At 43.0% G+C, this 22,001-nt stretch overlaps 1 protein-coding gene, 1 non-coding gene and 1 pseudogene across 2 annotated transcripts in view; 2 read left to right on the top strand and 1 right to left on the bottom strand.

Moving 5' to 3' along the window:
* The window catches only part of LOC146856778 (protein CEPU-1-like), a 927,479-nt gene that overhangs the window by 441,376 nt on the left and 464,102 nt on the right, over positions 1-22,001 (bottom strand). The gene's annotated exons all lie outside the window — the stretch shown is intronic.
* LOC146856780 (5.8S ribosomal RNA) lies at positions 1,195-1,345 on the top strand. The gene has a single exon (XR_014980646.1). It is a non-coding gene; the product is annotated as a 5.8S ribosomal RNA (ribosomal RNA).
* On the top strand, positions 14,534-15,077 carry LOC146856779 (glutamyl-tRNA(Gln) amidotransferase subunit C, mitochondrial pseudogene; annotated as a pseudogene).

Raw genomic sequence — 22,001 nt, 5'->3', positions numbered from 1 at the left:
AAAGGCATCATCTTAAGGGTAATCTGTACTTCTGTTACTGTGAAAAATATTTGACATACCTACCCTGAAGGATTTGGCTCACAGCCTACAAAATAGTGACTTTTTATTTTGCACCACCTTCAGGAATTTGGGCAGGTTAATCCATGGATTCCTGTGAGGATGGCTGTTAAAGTGTCCCGTAAGGATAGCGCTTAAAGCGTCCCATAAGGATAGCTGTTAAAGCATCCCATAAGGATAGCTGTTAAAGTGTCCTGTAAGGATAGCTGTTAGAACCATTTTGCAACTTTGAGTACGTGGGCCACAATAGCAAATCTTAAATTAATCAACAAAAACACAGAATTTTTTTTTAAAAAACATATATTTCCATCCTTCTTTATCTTGCAGCCAAACCACTGACTACCGAATACTGTTACCCATCCCATTAAACCATACATGATCAATTAATCATTTTTATGGAACATCTGGAAGCTGTAAATCTCAATAAGACATAGCCTCAAAATCCCTGTATAATAAAAATGTCATTTTAAAGAAAAACAAACACTGAACCTCTCAAATAAGAATTAATCATTCTGAAAAAGCTACAGACCCATCTAAAACGAAAAAATCAAATTTTCACAGTTCCAGACATGCCCTGGACCCCTAGACTCAATCCCAAATAAATCTCAATATCAACATTCAGTTTAAATTAATTTCACAATTTAGAGGACAAAAGGCTACTTTATGCCATTGTTCATTTATTTATCTTCCAGCCCGCCAGCATGGGTCGTGCCTCCGCCTAAGCTGGGGACTTTTGATGACGCAGTGGTCTAGCCGGGTGGCAGACTTATGTTCAGGTGGGACGACCCTCCCTCATTGCCAGGTAGTCAGTTCGTCCTGGTCCCTTTGGGCAGGACTTGGGGTTTGAAGACTCGTGCTGTCCCTCCCAGTCCTCCAGGCCGAGGTGGGGCTGCTTGCTCCCTTTGCTCCGGGAGCCTCCCTCCCCCTTTGGGGGGGGACTACTGGGCAGAGCTCCTGGTAAAGAGCTTCAGATTGTGGAGGCCGACTACCAGAGGGGCAGCCTGACTACCAGAGGGGCAGCCTTGAATGAGGCGCTGGGCCATCTCAACTCACAGGAGGTGGATGGAAGGATGGTGTCATCTTCCTCCCACCTCTCTGGCACCCGCAGGTGGGCAAACTTTCCGTAAAACTGCGTCTGACTTTTAACAGTGGATCACTTGGCTCGCACGTTGATGAAGAACGCAGTGAACTGTGAGAATTAGTGCAAATTGCAGGACACATCGATCGACATTTTGAACGCACTTTGTGGCCCCGGGTTCCCCTCGGAGCTACGCCTGTCTGAGGATCGCTCAATCGTCAATCACCCCGGGGTGCGGCTGGGGCCGTCACAGGGTAGCTGTGCTCCCTTCGTCCACCCACACAAGGTCGGACCACCGATTGCCGTCGCAGGATCCCTCGCCCACCCTGGTCCTGTCACGGAGGTACGCCGCTGGCATGCCTAGCCTTCCCTTCTACCTCGGTGAGGTGCAAGCCGGAGACCGGTCCGCCTCAGGCCTGTCCTGAGACGCCTGGCTGCGTGCCACACATGGCAGTCGGTGGTGTCTCATGGCTGCCCGTGCGCACTGCCTCAGGTTCCCAGCTCTGTGGCCTGGTTCTGGGGACGGCACCCCTGCCTGCCAGGCCTCGTTCAAAAAAGTATATATATATTTATTGTCTGACAATTGCACTTATTGGCATTATTAAGATGTAAAATGTTGCCTCTACCCATATAAACACCTATGTTATTAGAAGCATATTAATGGACAGAGATACATTTAGAGGACTAGAATGGGAACATGAATAAGAATCCATCACTCCCTCCACTATGGAAATAATTAAGCTCTTGCACTGAATCCATTCCACATTTGCAGCTCACCCTCCCATCACTCTGAGTTGGCATCCATCTTGACCCAAGTGTGCTTCTCAGTCTGCAGCCTCCCACGTGTTGAAATTTCTGGACAGTCAGAATGCTCAGAACAAAAAGAAGAAGAGCCTGCTCTTGGTTTTCACATAGAGCTCCCACAATATGTTACTTGAGGAATTTTGTAGGATTTTACTTTTAATTACACTTGGAAAGATGTATCTAAATAACGTGCTCGCCATGGTCCACCCTCATGAATAGTGTGGCTTCACACTTCTCCCACTCTCTCCTGCCAATATTCCAGATGTTTTTTTTAGTCACGTTGTAAAGCTACTTGCAGGCGTTGAGTCCAGTCTCCATCTCTTCCTTTCCTCCCATGGAGCCTGGGCTTTAAACGCTGCCCCCGATAATCCCTTGACAACTTAATGTGCAGCTCCAAATGAAGAAGAAAGAGATTAAAAAATCAGCTACAAACGGATGTTCTGGAATCAAAATTTAATAATGAAACAGAAAGTCAATATTTAATAAAGGCAGCAGTGCAGAAAATATCTGTATCTGAGACAGACGTCTGTCTTGCCTCTCGGAGAGTCCTCTCCCTTCGGAGACTAGTGGAGGCACAGAGCAGTTGGATCAGAGTTACTGACTTCTCCAGCTCTGAAGGGGGCTAAAGAATCAAAGCTACTTCTCACTTGGAGTCACAGCTTAGTAATTGCAGATGTTGATATGAATAGATCAGGCTCTTCCCTCTTTTCTGCCACAGAAGCGTTATGAGTCTTGTTTTTCACCTCTGCCACACGGCATTGCTTGTAATCTATAATACTGATGGCAGCCAGAACTTCCATCTTGGTTGTGTCAAATATTGGCTTGGTGAAAGTACCAAACAAGCATCATTGGATATGTCAGCTTTGCAAGCATAGTGAGAACAGCTTGACCTCCTCTTTGAGACCCCCACTGCTAGTACCCAAGGTAGCACCTAGTTTATAATCTGCTCTAAATGTATTTCTCTACAGGAGCATGTTGAATGGTGCATCAATATAGCCTTATATGCTGCTGCAGAGGGCAGTACCGGTTGTTAAATACCCGAACCCCAGTTGGAGGTCTGAGCCACAGGCGCAGGCCTATAACGAGGGAGAGATTTAACAACCTTTATAGCCCAGGTCAGAAAGGCTATAACCAGTGCTTAATTTGAGCCGGAGGTTTCCGGTGCTGAGCACCGGCACTTAATTGGTTTCCGGTGCTCAGCATCGGCACCTAATTGTCAACACTACACTTAGGGCAGTCTGCCACAAGGTGGCGCTGCTCATGTAATTTAGAGAGGAGCAGTATTACAGCTGTTTAGGGGAACAATATACAGAAAAAAATTACTAATACCTGCCTTCCCAGGCATTCCTGTAGCTTTGGGGACCTGGAATAATCTTTACTGTCGTATTTACATGCAAGTGAGCAGGTTAGTAGTTGTTTTGGCAGCGATGACAGGGGCGATGGGTGGTGCAAGCTGCAGTGGCCTCCTGGTCAGAGCCCTGGCACTTAATATTTTACAAATTAAGCACTGGCTATAACATTATTAGAACATCCCACACACTGAGGGTAGAAGTTTCTAAATTAGGTTGGAAGAAACAGAAAGAGAAACAGTGGAAAGTTGGACTAAACATTATTAGCCCGAGCAACTTGATAGTTATGAATGGAGCTCTCAACATTTGAAAGTCCTAATAAATATTGGAAACAGAAAGCAAATGTTGAAAATGTCATCATCAGTAGGCTCACATGAGGAGAGGGCATTACTTTGCAATGCATAAATGCTTTCAGCAACTCTGAAGCTAAGATTTAACAATGCTCTAGCTTCCATTTACAACACTTCATATTCCATTTCTTAACATGCAGTTACTCCACACTGCATGCCTGCTGAATTACTGAGCAAGTATATTTAGACACAGTTTATACACCCCAGCCTCAGAAAGGGTATTTATTTTAAAATAGTATCATTACATATTCTTATTCTGGACTGCATTTTCATGTGATAAGATTTGCCTTACCCTAGTTAAGTGTATTGGCTTCATCTTTGGAGACATAACTTGAGAGGGTGCATTTTCATATTATAATGCCCTGCAGATTGGGCAATAATAAAACTTTTGTTACTGCATTTAACTATATTCGCAGTCAAATGTTGCTGGCATTTCTAAAATTAAGCTCTATAAAATGAATGACATGATTGTAACATTTAATGTTTGTTCCTTTACACCTATGTTGTGGGAGAAACTAGTTACCAATGATTTGGGTCCATCAAAGCATGATAACCCCCCCTCCCCGCCCCCGAATACTTTTTTCTAAAACTAGCTGAAAATGTGACTGGCTGCCACAAGAAAATCTGAATAAATACAGTGTGCACTAATTGCCCAATATCTGCACTTCTACTCTTTTGTGTAGTTATTTAAAGCTCAAGTCATGGACTATTAAGATTCCCGGGCCTCCGCATATAATTTCCTTATCATCTGCCTGTTTCTTCATCTGTTTTAACCTGGTATCTAAATTCACATTCGCACAGGGATTTGTGTCTCATCCAGATTCGATGTTGGGTGCTTGTGGATGCGAGGACTTCAGCTCATCAGGGGCAAAGGTTGATTGCTAGCATTCACTGTTGCACAAAGGCATATCTGTTGCAGTCAAATATTACGAATTCTATACATAATGTATTAGCTTGTTCTACAGTATGCTTTTAGTCAGATTATGTATAATTTCAGCAAAACATTGCATTTGGTAATATGAGAGCGCTGTTGGTATTGTGATTAATGATGCAACGTTGATATTTTAATTAATAAAATGCAATATGTAGTCCAAGATAGTGTGTACCCAGCCGGATTGCATCAATGATAGTGCCAATACAAAATCTATACATTACTTGGAAGTGACCCTTCACCCAAAACAAGAAAAGAATATGAAAAATAATGACACGTCATAAGTGAAGCTGGCAGGCCATAAGTGTTGCTTTGAGTTTTGTATTTTTTGGAAATATGACACTCAAGCCTGTTTTTAGGATAATAATATCCTGTAATAACCTACTCTCATGTCCTTAAAGTTAGCAAATAATGTCTCAGTACCCAACAGGCATTCATGTAAGGGTTCATTACGTCATGTTTCTTGCTTGCCCATGAAGTACACAACAATTTTCTCTCTAACGACACCTAGAGGCTGAAAATAAAATACCAGCAAAGTATTTTTTAAAGGCAGCTTCAGCATCTGCTGCACATATTTTTCTATGAGAAAAAGCCTACATCCCATTCCCAGGAGGAGAGAGTGTCTATAGAAACTATTTAACTGACAACTCTCTCCTTAAGCTTTTTAGTGACAACCGTCCCCTAGAGTTGAACTTGTGCAAAGCCACATACGTGGCAATCTCGCAAAATGCAAACTTTGTGAACAATGCAGAACGCAAATAATTTTGTTTTTTTAATTTTTGCCCAGCTCTGTTTCTGGATATTCCTCTTTTCTGACAGATAAAGATGCCGAGGCATGGTGTGCCCACTGAATATCAAATCAACAATATCGATGGAACATAAAATTGAGTATAGAATATCCTAAATAAAATATTGACTCCTAAGTCTAGATTTTCTATACCTAACTCCCCATAAATGTTCTTCCATGGTACATAAATCTTCAAGGAACGTAGATGTGGAGTTAGGAATAGTAAATCTACGCGTCCCTATGTGCACTTACCTTTTAATATTTTGCCCCTTAATATCCTGTCCTCGATATTAGTATGCTATTATAATATAAGCCAGTATTTGTCAAGCACAAACAAATCACCCGTAAGGGTCTCAAGGCGCTGGGGGCCATCAGAGAGAGTAAGTGAGCCATTGCTCAAGGTCACATGATGCTGAGTTGATCGCCTCTGGCACTGGGAATCGAACCGTGACCCCCACGCTCCAGAGTCAGCCACCCTGGCAACTGCGCCACACCTCTCTATGATCTTGTTATGCCATATTCAGTAATACAATTCTGAGGCACATGGAATGAAAATGCCTGGTCACAGATTAAACAGTGCGATCAGATAGGGAAATCATGCTACAGTTTACACAGTGTACAGCCAAGACTCTAGACTGCCTCTGTACCAGTGGCGCTGCCTCAGTACAAGGGTGGTAGGGTGGGGGGCGGGAGGGGGAAAGGCATGATATAAAAATAAAAAATTAACTTACCTTCTTCTCTGCTGCCGCAATCCTTTCCTCAATCCTCGCAGAGCGCTTGAAGTACTAAGTCTCATCTGACGATGCTGCCCCATCAGGCTTCGGGACTCTCCCAGCCAATCACAATGCTGCAGGAGCAGTGTCGTGATTGGTCTGAGCGGCAGAAACGGCCGCTCAGGCAGTTATTGGGAGGGTGGGCATGTTCTCCTCTGGGCTGTGCAACACAGCCCAGTGGGCAACATGCCAAGTGAGCATGACTGTTTGGACGGGCCCGGAAGGCCAACCATGCCATTATGCGCACTTAGGGCGAAAAAGCAAACCACTCCTGCTTCCCCTGATGGTGGGGAGCCTAGCCCCGCCCTGCCCAACCTGGCTGGAGTCAGAGTCCCACAAGGAAAAATAAGATGACAATAACTTCTTGCTATTATCATTTTCTTTTTCTTTTGCACTGCTCAGTGAACACTCCTCTGCATTAGCGTAAGAGCCATCAATCATAATACAACAAAACGACAATGTGAGCTACCTCCAGTACTTATATATGACACATTCTAAACATGAATAATAATATAATATAGTTTTTCCACTTTTGAGTTTCACCGGCCCACTATATTCAAGCAGGGCAGAAAGCGTGTGATCGGGGGAGGTGACCCCAAACCTAAGCAAGGGCCTGAGACTCTTTTGACTGACTTCCATGTGAAAATCCTCATGTTGTTAAAACGGCTAACTGACAAACCACACCCCTCTAAACCACTTGCCAATGCATGTTACGATGTCTTCTTCAAGACTGAGAGGGGTCTTTCTGGAACGTGAGTCCACTGGATGGAACGTTTCTTCTTTACTTAAAGTGCCACATCAGAACTGATGCAAAACACTTAAGCTGTTCATTGTGTACATGGTCCCTCTAGCCCAGCTCATAAAATCTACGTACCTTCAATCACTGATGTATGAAGACAATACCAACACATGCCTCTGTCTCACCCTGGGAGGCAAAACAACATTTTAAAAGACTTAGAATATTTAACCCCTGATAAAGGGAAGATAGATGTTCCTCAACAGTTTGAAAACTGAAATTCTGGTTTCTGATGCTGGATGACACCCACATCCCACTGAGAAGGCCAGAAGTTTGGAATAAATCTCAACTTTGAGCTATCCTTCATCATTCAAAGCATTGTGGTGGCCAAGTGTGTGACCCACCATCTGGACAATTAAGAAATACATTGCGCTACTCAAGTCAGACCAGTGAGTGAAGTATTCAGGTCTGTAATCGCTGTTAGGCTCAGTTACTGGGACATCGGGTACACAGGTCTTCCAAATTCTCAGATCCAAAATATACAGAAACTGTCAACATGGTGCGTGGTAACAATATCTAAAGATGCTGAAACTGATCACCTCCACCTTGATAGACATCAATTTCTCTTTATAAAGCAAAGGATCAAAAGATACAATTATGGGATACCCACTTCATAAATTTATAAATGAAATAAAATAAAAAGTACTCGTTTCCCAGAAACCTTTGTTTGAGACATGCACATTCTGGATGCAATGAAAATACAAAAAGAAGACCTGCAATCTGGACCAGGTTCTGCTTCTCAAGTAAATCCCAATGACTAAAGAAACGGATTCCTACCTGTTCTCAAAAACGTTTGCCTACTGGTATGAAGTGACAGAACATATCATCATTTATCAGGAAGTATCGCTAGCCCTATGCTTAAAGAAACCAAAGCACTCCACCAATATCTTAAGTCCCAAGATCACCAACACAACACATCTTTGGCATCCAGAGGTAGTGCCCTCCACAAAGGAACACAGCCAAGAGCACCTAAGAAGTGGAAACTAATAAACTGCTTTACAAAACAGTAAAGTAAATTTATCAGGCGTACATTTTTTTAGGTAGAACAGGCACACTTAAGAACTTATTAAAACATAACACAGACCGTGAGAAAGTAAATTTTGCTGTCATTGCCAGTGATGGAGAGGTCATTAAACTGATAAACAACTGACAGCGCACTGTTCAAGTAAAACATGTTTGCCAAAGGTATTGGCCCATAGAATGCACTGATAGGCCTGTGTGCTTCTGCGTTACCTCACAAGCAGTCTGTTCTCTATTTCAAACACAAATTACCTCACAAGCAGTCTGTTCTCTATTTCAAACACGGATGACCTCACAAGCAGTCTGTTCTCTATTTCAAACACAAATTACCTCACAAGCAGTCTGTTCTCTATTTCAAACACGGATGACCTCACAAGCAGTCTGTTCTCTATTTCAAACACGTTTAAAATCCGTCTCCAATCTAAGTCTGATATCACCATCCTTCAGTGGCAGAGTAAACCACTCAGTCCTTTTTTTCTAGTCTTTTGAGAATGTAGCTGTCTCTGTAAAAGAGAACTCTGTTATATGATGAACCAATGAAGGACTAAATGAGCTTATGAATTACAAAACAGTGATTTCTTCTTGTCAACTCTTGTTAATACCATTTTAATGTTATGCACAGATGGTTCGAGTGGATGATTAACACAAATTTCTCAAAAAAAGATTTTTCAAGAACGTGTATCCAAGTAGCCTATTTCTAAGCAAACCTGCTGGTATAATTATTTGCTTTGCCTTTTTTAGTAGCAAAGTTTACAACTTGTCAAAAATGTGCCATATTCCAGCGGCATTTCATGTGTTATGCTAAAGATGTTCAGGAAAACTCTGCTATTTGCATCCTATGTATATAAGTATTTAACACATTCATAGCTCTCATCACATTAGCTTGATTGCAGAATTTGATTTTGAGCACTACTTGCGCTTTGATATATTTTTAATATACAGGTGTATTATCGTCTCTTCTCACCACAATATTCAACAGGTCAATGTTTTCTTCTTTACGTTTCAGAATTTGAGATAATACAAGTTAAATAATATATAGCTATCAAACAAATTATGACTTAATTACAGAGAAAAGGGTGATTGTTTCAACTAATCCAATACATATCTGTGATAGAAGTTCTTGGGGAAAAAGATGTAAGCTAGTGGCAAAGTTCCTGACGATGGTATATACAACTGAGTGTGAAACTGGTGACTTTTTTGTGTGCAAAAATTCATAAAATTCCATGGGCCTGATTCCCAGAGGTAAACTATATTTTTATGTGCTGTGTTCTCTGCCCTGAGTGAGGAGTTTCTGTAATCGTAACATTTTTATAATATCGCAGTTTGTGAATAGTAATAAAGGGTAAACTTGCACAAAGGTGTAAATTTACATTTGTGACTAAGGCCCTGTGAAAATGTCACTTTATTTCATGAAAATATGATTACAGAGGGAAATAAAGTTTGCTGGTAACTTGCATGGCTTTTTTAAGCAAGTATACACCTCGACATACAAGCAGAAGACTGGTTCATGCAGAAAATGTGTCTTGGCTGAATCTTTTCTGTGTGAACCAGTGTCCTGCTGGCAACTAGCAAGCCTTTGCCAGGCGAGGTGTGCACTCTACTCAATAAAAAAAAGTTTAGCAAGAGCGTATATTTGAAAATGTCAAGAAACTTAAAAATGTCTTGTCATGGCGTGGCTGGAAAAAAGGGAGAAGGATGTGCAGTGGGTGGCCGAAGTGCGGACTGACACGAGGGACATCACTCGCACTTATAACGATAAGTCTCAGGCATTTGTAGATTATTACCAAGCACTCCATGTGGCCCGCTGGAACCACATGGACCACCATATTGGGGCCTTCCTGGGGAGGGGCCGGTTCTTGTCCTAGACACGGCCAGTAGAGAAGACATGGAAGCGGACCTAATGGTTAAGGAGATAGGGGAGACAGTACAGACGATGCAATCTGGGAAAATGCCTGGGCTAATGGCCTCCTGGTGGAGTTTTATAAGTGACTGGCCTCCTTCTCAACCCTCGCCTTCTCAACCTATGCGGGACGGCGCTAGATGACAGGAATTTGCCACCAGATCTCCATCACACGACTATAATGGTCATTCCTAAAGAAGGGAAACTGGAAAATCTATGTTCTTCAAAAATACTTATTTCCTTCATGAATACCGAGAGCAAGAGTCTGGCCGCGATTCTGGCGACTGGTCTGGTCGGGGTGATCTCTGATCTGATACATTCCGATCAAATGTGCTTTATGCCTAGAAGGGTGACATGCCGAAGCCTTAGGCAGCTGCAGCTATGGCTGGACAGGATCAAGATGGACAGTTATCATAGAGCAATACTGTCCTTAGATACGGAAAAAGCATTCAACTTTATAAACTGGCAGTACCTGCTCGTAACCCTGAAACAGTCTGGCTTGGGGCCCAGATTTTTTCAGTGGGTGCCCCTTCTCTATAAAGTCCACTGTGGCAGTGCAAATGAATGGGGTGGTCTCGAAGACGTTAGCACTAGGCAGAAGCATGAGACAGGGATTCCCACTGTCACCCCTGCTGTTCACACTTTGCTTGGAACCACTGGCCTGCTGGGTGCACCGTAGAGAGAAGATAATTGGTTCCCATAGATAACAGATGCCCCAGAAAACCTATCTCTATACACCCGATGACACGCTGATATATGTAGAAGACCCAGAGTTGTCAATCCAGTGGTACTATCGCTATCTAGGGTGTTTGTATCATACTCCGGGTACTGCATAATATGGGAGAAATCCATTCTTTAACAGCTGGGAGACTAGGATGGCCTGCAGACAGTGACAGGTGACTTCTGACTGACCAAGACCGGCTTCCGATACTTGTGCATAGAGATTACGAGAAATGCAGAGCACTTTTTGGAACTTAACTTAGGTTGTATCCTACAAGACTTCCAAGCAAATGTACAAAGGTGGCACAAAATTAACGTTAATAGGTAAACCTGCTCTCTATAAAATGATTACCCTACACAAGCTGCTCTTCATACTAAAAACACCTCCTTTTCCATTCCAGATAAATATTTTACCAGGCTAGACTAAATGCTTTGAACACTACTCTGGGATGAGCGCACCTGGGAATAACCCTGGTGACGCTGTATAGGTCTTATTAAAAGAGGGTCCTATCGCTGCCTGACATGCGAGCATACCACAGAACCACACAGCTGCACATTATCAATGATTGGGGACACCGTCCATATGATGAACCGACATATAGGGTTGAGAAAGAGGCAATGGGGTTGAGGACCCATGTTCACTATATAAATTGGAAACAGGAAGGGGAAGCTTCTACCTGAACCAACCAAGACGACCCTAAAGGCCTGGGGTGAGGCTACAAGGGCCCTGGGTTGGAAGGGGAGATCTAAAATGGCCACCCCTTTATGGAAAGGTACATGACTGACAGAGGTGGGCAGGCTCACTGCCTTTCACTGCTGGGAACACATCGGGATAGAGTAGGACAGGATGTGCTAATGGGGAGGGGACTCAAATAGTTCAAGACACTCCAACAGGAGTATACCTTAGCCTCTAACTGCCGATTTAGTCACTTGCAGCTCTCCCATGCCTTGGTTTTAAGTGGATCCTAGGAGAGGACATCCCGGAACACAGTCAACTGAAGAACTGTGTCCAGGGGAGTGAGATTACCCATAAAGTGGTATCCAAGCACCATCTGGATAACCTAGGGAAACGGCAGGAAAAATGGGAATCAGGAGTGTCGAGTCCCTAGAAAATGTTGAATGGGGAGCAGCGTTGATGCATCCCAGGAAAGTAGCCATCCAAGCTAGATTGTGACTGATTTAACTCACACATTTGGTGTGGCTGTGAGTACCTTCCTACACACTCTTTGGGACTGTCCAAGAGTGGGTCTATATTGAGGAGAAATCGCCATTGAATTGGAGTCAGTGATGGAAGTAGTCCTCTCGAGGACACCCCAACTTATCATACTAGGAATACCCAAAGATGCTGACATCTATTTAAAACTGTAGTTTTTCTATATGGTGGTACTTGTTTTGCCAAAGAGAAACATGGTCAGACTATGGGGGCGAGATCAGGTCCCCACTAGGGACGAATGAAGGGCAGGGATGAACAGCTTTATGGAAGCAGATTGAGATGTGTTTGAAAGCTGAGGTTGCCCCCGAAAGATTGACAAAGTTTGGAGGAGGCCTACCATATGAGGGGACACGGAGGTGAACTGTGTGAGGGATAGGGAGGCGGAGCCCTGCTGTGTGGGTTCACCCTAAATAGAAAGAACGGAGGAACCAGATGGGTGGTGGGGATCAGATGTGGGGGTTCGAGTGCCAAATGCATGCGCAACATTCAATGTTACTGTAACGTTATGGAACCAAAACCAATCAAAAATAATTATAAAACAAAATGTTTTGTAGCTTGAAATGTGGATATTATGTCGGCGTAAATAAAATATTGCTCAGGCTTGATCTGCTCTTTAACACAAAAATGTACAATCAAGGGTAAATCAAGTTCATTTTGTGCGTCAAATTGTAAATACGTTTTATGCAACTTTACTTCTTACGTTGCCATTTATAATCAATAAATTCGAAAACACACCTTTTAGATGTTTGCCAATGTAACAGGTAATTGTAACTGAAACTGAGCTCAGAAACTCACTAGAGGCTTCATGTGAGCCGAAGAGGAGCAGTTTGCATTGATACATGCATCTACACAAAAGTCGCACTCAGTCTGCTGCTTGGTGCCCGAATCACCTGACCTGTTCTAGTGTTTTATTGCTCACAGTTGTTTGGAGGGCTGTTCTGCAAGTTAGGTGGAGTACCAAGCATACAGGGTAGTGGAGAAGTCATGGAGTACCATGCTGGCCAATGGATGTCAAAATTGGGTTTCTTCTTCGACTACCTGGTGAACACTGTACATTTCAGAAAGAGGACTGGTTAAGCCATATCTACCAGCCTTATCCAAGATGGCGTGATGTCCTCAAATGTTAATGGAACTTCCAAATCCAAGATGTGGCCGAGCTTTTCCTGTGAGGTCAGTTACTGTTCATCATATAGAATAAGCCATTTTCAAATTATGGAAAGGTCACAGCACCTTTCTTCTCTATTTTTCATTGCATTATTTCCCTTGCATCAATTTCTGTCCCAGACATTTTCTCCAACTTTTTCTATGATTACTTTGCCTAGAGGCTGTTTTGTTCTTTACTCCTTCCTGATGTCAGGATGAGTTTGATGATTGCTGATATTGTCCAATCCAATCTTCATCTTCAATGAAGAGGTACAAGAGTGCATGGAGGTTTTTGTCCCCCATGTGGGTATTTTCCCTAATTACGACACTGACTAGAAGACTTAACAGCTTTCTCATTTACTATTTTGTGCAGGGTGGCAATGTGGCTACAGCAAGAAGTCATCCATTCTTTAGGCAATCTAGAAGTCAGCTAAACTAACCTTTGCAGCATCCAGTCCTTGACACCTTAGATTTTTTAAATATGATTTCAAAAGGCACATGGAAAGTGTTTTAATATCTATATTTTGTAAGGAAATTGTAAAAATATTGGCCAGTTTAGTGATGACATTGTAATAAGTGATATTTTTGACTAGTACTTACAATCTTCAAGCTTTGAATCTAAACCACTGTGAAAAATTGAAATTATCATCTACCATATGCAGCACAATTTTAGTAGTGTTCATCATAATGTATGTGTCGCAAATGTGGGCACATGGCATGATTTATTTTGTTACTCAAACATCACCTCTTTGATGATAATGGTGTCGATTGACACAGAAATTTGTGAGCTTCCTTTTCTTCTCATGATGGTAGGTAGGGCTGCGTGGATTTTTAATTATTTCTCATTGGTCAGGCAAATTTGGAATTGCACACTTCACAAATGTTTTCAACATTTGGAATAAGAGTATTTAAATTCAATAATCTCCACAGCTGCATGTCCCAAATAAGAAATATTAATCTGAGAAGAGTAGCTCATCCATTTCATTACTTTTTCTTGTTCCTTGAGCTCCTCCTCTTTTAGAACTCTCAGGGGTAGGTACAAAAGAAAGAGAGCAGTGTCCCAATAAATGTCCTGCAAGTGAGGTGCAGTGCAGTGCTGTACTCCTCTTTTTCATCATATTTTAAAAACTTGATAATTAGAGAAGCCTCTGACCTTCTTACAAAACAATTAACAAAGCTGTGAGCCATCAAGCTACACAAATTTGCACAGCCCTACTGGAAATTTGAGGACTACCATGATGGGCAGCCGGAGAAATTTGAGGGATGTGTTTGCAGTTTGCCTATGGTTGGCCCTAGCTTGTATGACACATATAGAATAAGAACCGTAGAATGCTATGCTGGGATACCCTCCTGATAAGACTTGGCATTGCCATGAAGGAGTAAAGGGTCATTATTGTCCATACTGAAATTCATACCTTGATGAAAAATGTTACTATAGCTTAGAAAGAGCAAAATTTAAAGGGCCAACTCAATTTATTTCTGATAGATATAAACTATAAACAAATGATTTAATCATTAGAACCCCAAACGTGTCAGATGTGGGACAACAAATATTTGCTATGAGGAGATAGATGTCAAAAGGTCCTATGTTGAGTGGGTTTGCAAAATTAAAATGCAGTCACAGTGTCCCCACACTTCCGGGTCCAGGATGTTGGCTCCAGCCCGCTGTCGCTGCGGGAGCTGGGGTTCTCTTACACAGACGTGGGCTCTCCGGGGCGCACTGCTCTCGGCTCGCCCACCCAGTAGAAGCCTGAGGGTGTCGGCGCAGCAGCTAGAGAGTGGCGGAGGTCAGTCCAGCATGTAAGAATGCAGAATGCAACATTGCAAATGAAAGAGAAAATGCAGCCTCTCGAAACACCACAGGTAACCTTTGAGCTGACAGACCACTTGGAACGTTTAGCGCTGGTTGATTTTCGAAATCAGGAGGGTGTTGAGCACCTGGCAAAGGCCATACAGTTTGCTGATCTTCTTCAGGAGGTCAATACGGAAGGAGTTGAAGCAATGGACTCTGTACTAGAAGACAGGAAGATACTACGCTGGAAGGAAACAGTGCTGAGGAGCTGTTGAAGAATGCCAAACACACTGTCGAAGAGTATTTCGTAGCACCTCCAGGAAATATTCCTCTGCCAGGGCGTGAAGAACAAGAGCTACTGTGAATGATTCAAGCTTTGATGGAGCTTAGACAACGGGGTTAAATGAAGATGGAATCATCAGCAGTGAAAACTAATATCTAATTTATGTTTTTTACTTGATTGTGAACTTCCAATATGTTCAAAAATAAATAAAATCCTGCATAAAGTGAAAATACAGTCAACAAAGGAGTATGAAGTTCAAAACTTTCTACATTTGTGAAAACGTGAATTTTGTGAACTTAGTAGAAATGATTTGTTGGCAAATATTCATGCATTAAAAGGTGTTTGATATTTTTGTTATACAAAACATATGCATTGTTATTCTCTCAGGAAATGTAAGGCTATTAGATTGTTTCACTTGAGAAAAAAATGCAAATATTACGTTTTTTTATCCATCGTAATGAAATGTTTTCAAACTATGTGCAGTCCTTACCTTGGTAAAATTATTTTTAAAAAAATTCAGAATATTTCAGTTGGAAAGTTCACCAAATTAGAGACCCTTAATAGTGGGAGTGCATCAAAGAACTTTTAAAAATAAGTACTTTGACTTAACTTCCCTGATGTTTATTTTACAAACACATTGGGGTTTATATATGGATTTCTTGCCAATAACCGCATATTTTTCTGATAAAATTGGAAAGAAAACCCTCAAAATATTTGGGTTTTGTTGTCCTGCATATATTACTGCGCAAAATAGCATATTATTGTTTGGTTGATTTGTTTGTAAAGGGCCACATGCAAATGTCATTTTATAACACTTAATAATCTTAACCCAGTTTTACATTTTATGTATTTAAAAAAATATATGCATAATTTTGAGGGGTTTTTGATTTGTTCCACTGTAAAAGCACAAAAGCTGCATTATAAACACATTTCTGGGATTGTTAGTTATAAAAAGGAATATATTATATAAACCTGATGTATGAAATTGGAGTACTAGTTGAGGGGATGAAATTGGAGTACTAGTTGAGGGGATAAAAATCACAATCCATGTCAGGGGGAACCCCAAAAGTCATTAGATAAACCTGTGCTTATAACCTGCAATGAAGCAGGCAGGCTTAACTTGGAGGCAATGTGTAAAGGATTTCTTCCGCACTCAAACAGTAATAAAGTAAAAACCTTACACAAGAACTATCCCAAAGCTATTTTGAAAATAGAAAGTATTTTAATAAATTACATCAAAATGACAAAAATCCAATCAATAGAACCAGAGTTATGGGTTTTTAAACTTTAAGGTGAAAATAGCACCAAAACGCTACAAAGTACCAACTGCAGGTATCTGGTCATGCTAGACCGGGACAATGTCAAAATTACAGGCTGATCACAACCGAGCGCCAGTCAGGAGAGTGGTCCTTGGTGCAGTGACTGCATGGTGCTGCATTATGAGGCTCTGTGTTGCACTGCGTTGAATTTTCTGATCAGGAGCTGCAAAGTGCTATGATGCAAGGCTCTGCGACGTGCTGCATCAGATCTAGGGAAACTGCTGGTCAGAAGTTGCATGGTGTTGCATTGTGAAGCCCTGCGTTGTCCTGCACCGTGCTGTGTTTCATTCAGTTAAGCCACCAATCAGGAGCTGAAAGGTGCGGTGGTACAAGGCCCTGCATCATTCTTTGTCATATCTGGGGGAACCTGCAGTTGAGCAGGGAGGAGTACACTCTGGCTCCAGCTAAGGGTTTAGGACTTTGAGGGCAGCATTTGGGCATCAGGACTCACACCCAAAGAGGGAGGGGGACCATGTTAGGTCCACTTTGGTCTGGTCAGCTGGAAAGCATGAGAGGCTTCTTGAAGCTTATTGTGGCCCTTTTGCTCAAAAAGGAGGTCAGCCAATTGACCACTGGATCCACTTCTGGGGTCCTGGGTTCAAGGCAAACAGGTCCAATCTTCATTCTTCAGACAGCAGGGCTTTCCTACTTACGTATGTGACACTTTCATAAACAGTGCCAGCTGGTTGGTGGGGGACACCCCTTTGTCTAACCCTACAATTCATTCTGGTCAGTTCCTCCCTTTCTCCTGGGTTTGGCTCCAGTCTGTGTGATGAAAAAGAGGGCCGGCACACCCATGTGTGGACAGCATTTGCCAGTATAAGGGCAGGAATCTTCTTAAGTCACGAAGAGGATGGGTACAGTCCTTAGACTCCCCTTTGAAGCTCCGGAAGGGGCTGGGTACAAACCCCCAAGCCAACCTTCTCTGGATACAAACACCCATCCCCACATCCAAGGTCCACTGTATGGAAGGAATACACATCATACCACAGGAAAGCCATTAGCTGTCATGTGATCCTGGGCACGGGCAGAAAGGCTTATTCTGGAAAATTCGAACTTTCTAATAGTCCCATTTTCAAAATAGTAATCTAAAAGCCCACGTTACCATTAAAATTGATTTTTCATTACTATTAACATGTGTGGAAGAAGTATTTATCTAGCTGCTCCCATACTGGACTTATTGCTTATTAAATGTCATAAGGTAATCCAGCATGAGCCTGAGGAAGGCTGGCCTTGCCACAGTGAAAAATGCCTTTGGGAGGGGTGTTCATTGCTAGGACATGTAAAACTTAAGTAAATATGTCCTTTTTAAATTCCATGCACCCCAATGTATGGGCCTTTGGGGCCTACCTTAGGGGTGACTTATAAGTATTAAAAAGGAAGGTTTAGCGGCATAGCCAAGATTTCAGCAAGGTAGTGTTCACCTGCTGTTCCTCTGTCCTGGCCTGCATCTACAAAGCATGTGTCCCAAGGTAGAGGGCCATACCCACATTAAATTGGCTTCCTATATAACACCACTTCTTACCCGAAATGTGTTACAATGCCCTTGTTGCATGCTGCGGTAAAGCTGGAAGGTGATAAGAGAGCAGCACAGTCTGGGCACAAAATGGCAGACCGAGACAAGCCAGCAGAGCACTGCTGCAGTGGAGACCACTCAGATAGGTACCCAATGAGTGACATCACAGAGGGAAAGCTGAGGAAGCGTACATCAGCAACTGTGAAGATGGCCACATCTAATGCAGCTGTGCAGTAGCATGGGGTAGCAGCTCTGAGCATATTCTGACCTGGAGAAAAAGAGCCGAGAGGTACACTGGCAAATTCATTAGCCTGAGCACCTAGGCACCCAACTGCATTCACTGCAGTGGTAGTATGCCCAGCCATAGAGAAGACACTCTTTCCTGTGTGTTCCGCTACTCCAGCCATGTTTGAACTAAGGGGCCCATGGCACGAGGAAAAAGCACAGAGAAGTCAGTGCAGGGTGGCTGTGGGACAGAGTGGGGGCACATGAACTAAAGTGGAAGCATTGAGTGCTGGGGTACGCATCTTTTATGATAACAATAGATCAACACGTATCAGTGCCAACTGACCAGCGCAAGTGCAGTTTAGGATTAAGGCTTGACTACTCCACCAATCATTGACACCTGTGCAAGGAATAGAGATGTGTAGATCTGAAATTCCTTAGGGGGTAGAGGCCCGATAGGGTTTCCCGTCGAAGGACACCTCAGTGAGGATGTCCTGAATAATCCAGTGCAAAAATAACTAGTACTCCCTCACACACAGGAACCCACTCCGCCCAGCATAGCACCGAGCAAAATGAGGACAGAATTTACTGATACATTGAAGATATGCCATCTAAATCCCAAGGGTCTAAACTGGACGTGCAGGCACAGACCGCCATGCTCTTCCCGGGCAGAGATGTCCACACAGTGAAACAAGAATTAGTACTCTCTCGTGTACATGAACCCGCTCCGATAGCTGTGGCGTCCAGTAAAGTAAGGCAAGACTTGATTATTAAATTAAAGAAATGTTATCCAAATCCAAAGGCTTTGAACATGACATTCCGGCACAGGCTGCATCGCTCTCCCAAGCAGAGACGTCCACCCAGGCCAACCAACAGCCCCAGCAGAGCAGATTCCCCGCTGACATGCGCATTTACGGAAGAACTTTTATGGGGCTTAAGAGAGGACTTTTCAACCTTGAAAGAGGAACAAAGATCAGATATCGAATAACTGAAACAGGATATGCAGGAGAATGACGACAGGGTTGACCAGTTGAAATGGAAGTTTGATGCTAGAGAGGAATAAACAGAATTTATGAAGCAAGAAATTCTCCCCCTTAGACACCGCACAGAGGATTTTCAGCACTACATGAAAACAACGAAAATCACTCCCATATTGGGAACATCTAAATTAAAAGGCCTCCTTAGTCAGTGGAACGGGATGACATAGAAGGCTACGTTAAGAAACTCTTTAAGCAGATACTCCCTATCATAGACGACAGAGACATTATCCTGGACCGCACACATCAGGTCGCCTCTCGCCCTACTCAAGCAAACCAAGGCCCTGACATTCTGACTTGCCTACCCCACTAATGCCAGAAGTAGAGAATCATGCAAGCTGCGAAGAACTTAGGCAAGACTGAGTTTGAGGGACATACGTTAAAGCTATACCATGAACTATCAATGGTCACTTTGCTGAAAAGACATGAATTCTGTCCAATTACAGAATTCTTAAAAATCAAAGGCATCCGTTACAAATAGGGACCCCAATTCAGACTAATCTTCCCATGAGAGGGCACCCACTAGCAGCAGCAATCACTGACCAAAATCTGCCGAATCCTAGGGTTGGACGACGAGCTCGACGATGCATGCCACACAGCCCCGTTCGATGACTCGTGACTACAGAAAGCTGGTTAGTGGAGAAGGATAAAAGAAGCAAACATTACCCCAATAGATGTCATTGCAGCTGAATGGAGGAAGTTTTAGAAAAGATAAAAGAGGCTGGTGACCATTAGGACATTCAAACGGCGGCAAAATGTGAGGACTGCTCCGTAAGTGCGACATGGGCGAGTGTGGGATAGCTCAAAGAGAATGAAAAATGGCCGGGCCAAATTGAGCGGGGGGTACAGTTTCTACATACACGAAGGCGACAAATAATTCCACACTGAGTTTGGAGATGCAGGACTTTGGACCATTGGCCGTAGTGTGTCCAGAACTCAGGAGGGACACACGCAGTTTTGTAATGATTGTTGTCTGTTTTTGTTTTGTGGAGATTTGAGGATCTGGGGGAGAAGGCCAGTGGCCATTCCACTCTGTCTTCACAATAAAATGCTCACTAACTAAGATAAGTCTGTGGCGCGGTGGGGGTAGAGTTTGTAGTGCAGTGACATTTCCGTGCACATAAGATTCTTCACACTATTACCTGGCTACCCTCAAAATAGTGGGTTTTAATGGCAGTGGCCTTAGAGGCCCAGCCAAGAGTGGGCAAGTGGTGTCACTACTCAGAGATTCCAGCAGTCACATATGCCTCATACAAGAAACTCACTTACTTACCAAAGATTGGCATAGAATGCACTCCAAATGGTTCCCCCCGCACTACTTCTCCTCAGACCAAAGAAAATGGCAGGTATGATTCACACATTTACGAGGAGTGTAAGTAACATTGTCATGGATATTGGCGGGAGGGTGCTGGCTGAGTCTTTTCTTCTACGGTCACAGGCTCTCAGAAGCATCAACTCACACTCCTGACCATAATCAAGAACAATTCCTGAAAACAGCGATTATGCATATTCTGCAATCGCCCGAGCACGAGATCATCATTGGAGGGACCACAATGTAGTGATGAATAACATACAGGACAGGTTCACACAAAGAGAAAGACAGGTGGGTTAGATCTCACTGGAAAGAAGGGAGGGAAGAGCCTGGCTCCAGGAGGAGGGATTATTTAATATGAGGGGGCAGACACACTGCCACAAATGAATCTACACACCCTTCTGAGAAGCTCATAAAACATATGCATGGCTTGATCACTTCCTGGGTACCACTGCAGCACTAAACCTTCTAAAAGAGCTAGAGATAGGAGCACCAGCATTGCCTGACCATCTGCTGCTTCTGACCACTTTGCACTCCCCTCAGCAGACTAAACCTAAAAGATTCTCCCATCTTTAGCGAGCAGAACAGGACTGCTGTTAGAGACTCTATTTCACAATTTCTTAGAGAAAATTAAGCAGACCGGGTTAGCCCACACACGTTCTGGGAAACCCCAAGGTAACTATCCTAGGAGCCCTTTCTTTTCCCTAGCAGTGTCCAAGAATAAGGAATGAGCAGTCAAACGCACCAAGCTGGAGGATCTACTTAGGAAATGTGTCATGGAGAATAAAAAAACTGGGGCTTCAAAAACATGGCAATCACTACAAGTGGTGTATTCACAACTAAAGATCTTTGACACAGACAGGGCTGAAAACTCACTCCTTAGACTAGAGCAGAAATATTACAAAGATGGAAATAAAGCTGTCATGATCCTTTCTTGTAAATCGTGAATGTGAACAGCAATAACTCACATACACTGCATACGATCAGAGTCTGGGGCATTCATTATTACTTATAGTGAGACTGAAGAGGAGCTCAGAAATGTCGATGGTACCCTGTATGCAGAAGAACAGCCCGAGAACTCGATATAACACCCCCCTGTCAAAGATTTCGGACGTCTCAAGCAATCAGGAGGAACATAGAGATTAAATAAGTGACGGTGGGTCAAACAGAGCACAAACTAAGTCTTTACAGGTTGCTGAGTCAAACAGAGCAAAAACTAAGTCTTTACAGGTTGCTGAGTCAAACAGAGCACAAACTAAGTCTTTACAGGTTGCTCAGTCAAACAGAGCAAACATTAAGTCTTTACAGGTTACTGAGTCAAACAGAGCAAAAACTAAGTCTTTACAGGTTGCTGAGTCAAACAAAGCACAAACTAAGTCTTTACAGGTTGCTGAGTCAAACAGAGCAAAAACTAAGTCTTTACAGGTTGCTGAGTCAAACAGAGCAAAAACTAAGTCTTTACAGGTTGCTGAGTCAAACAGAGCACAAACTAAGTCTTTACAGGTTGCTGAGTCAAACAGAGCACAAACTAAGTCTTTAGGGTGATGAGGTCTTACTGACTTTATTCGACCCTGAGGTATCCCTCCCAGCAGTGCT

This window comes from Triturus cristatus, chromosome 3_2 (genome assembly GCF_964204655.1).
Source record: "Triturus cristatus chromosome 3_2, aTriCri1.1, whole genome shotgun sequence".
Classification (NCBI taxonomy): Eukaryota; Metazoa; Chordata; class Amphibia; order Caudata; family Salamandridae; genus Triturus; species Triturus cristatus.
This window is presented reverse-complemented; position numbering and strand designations above follow the sequence as displayed.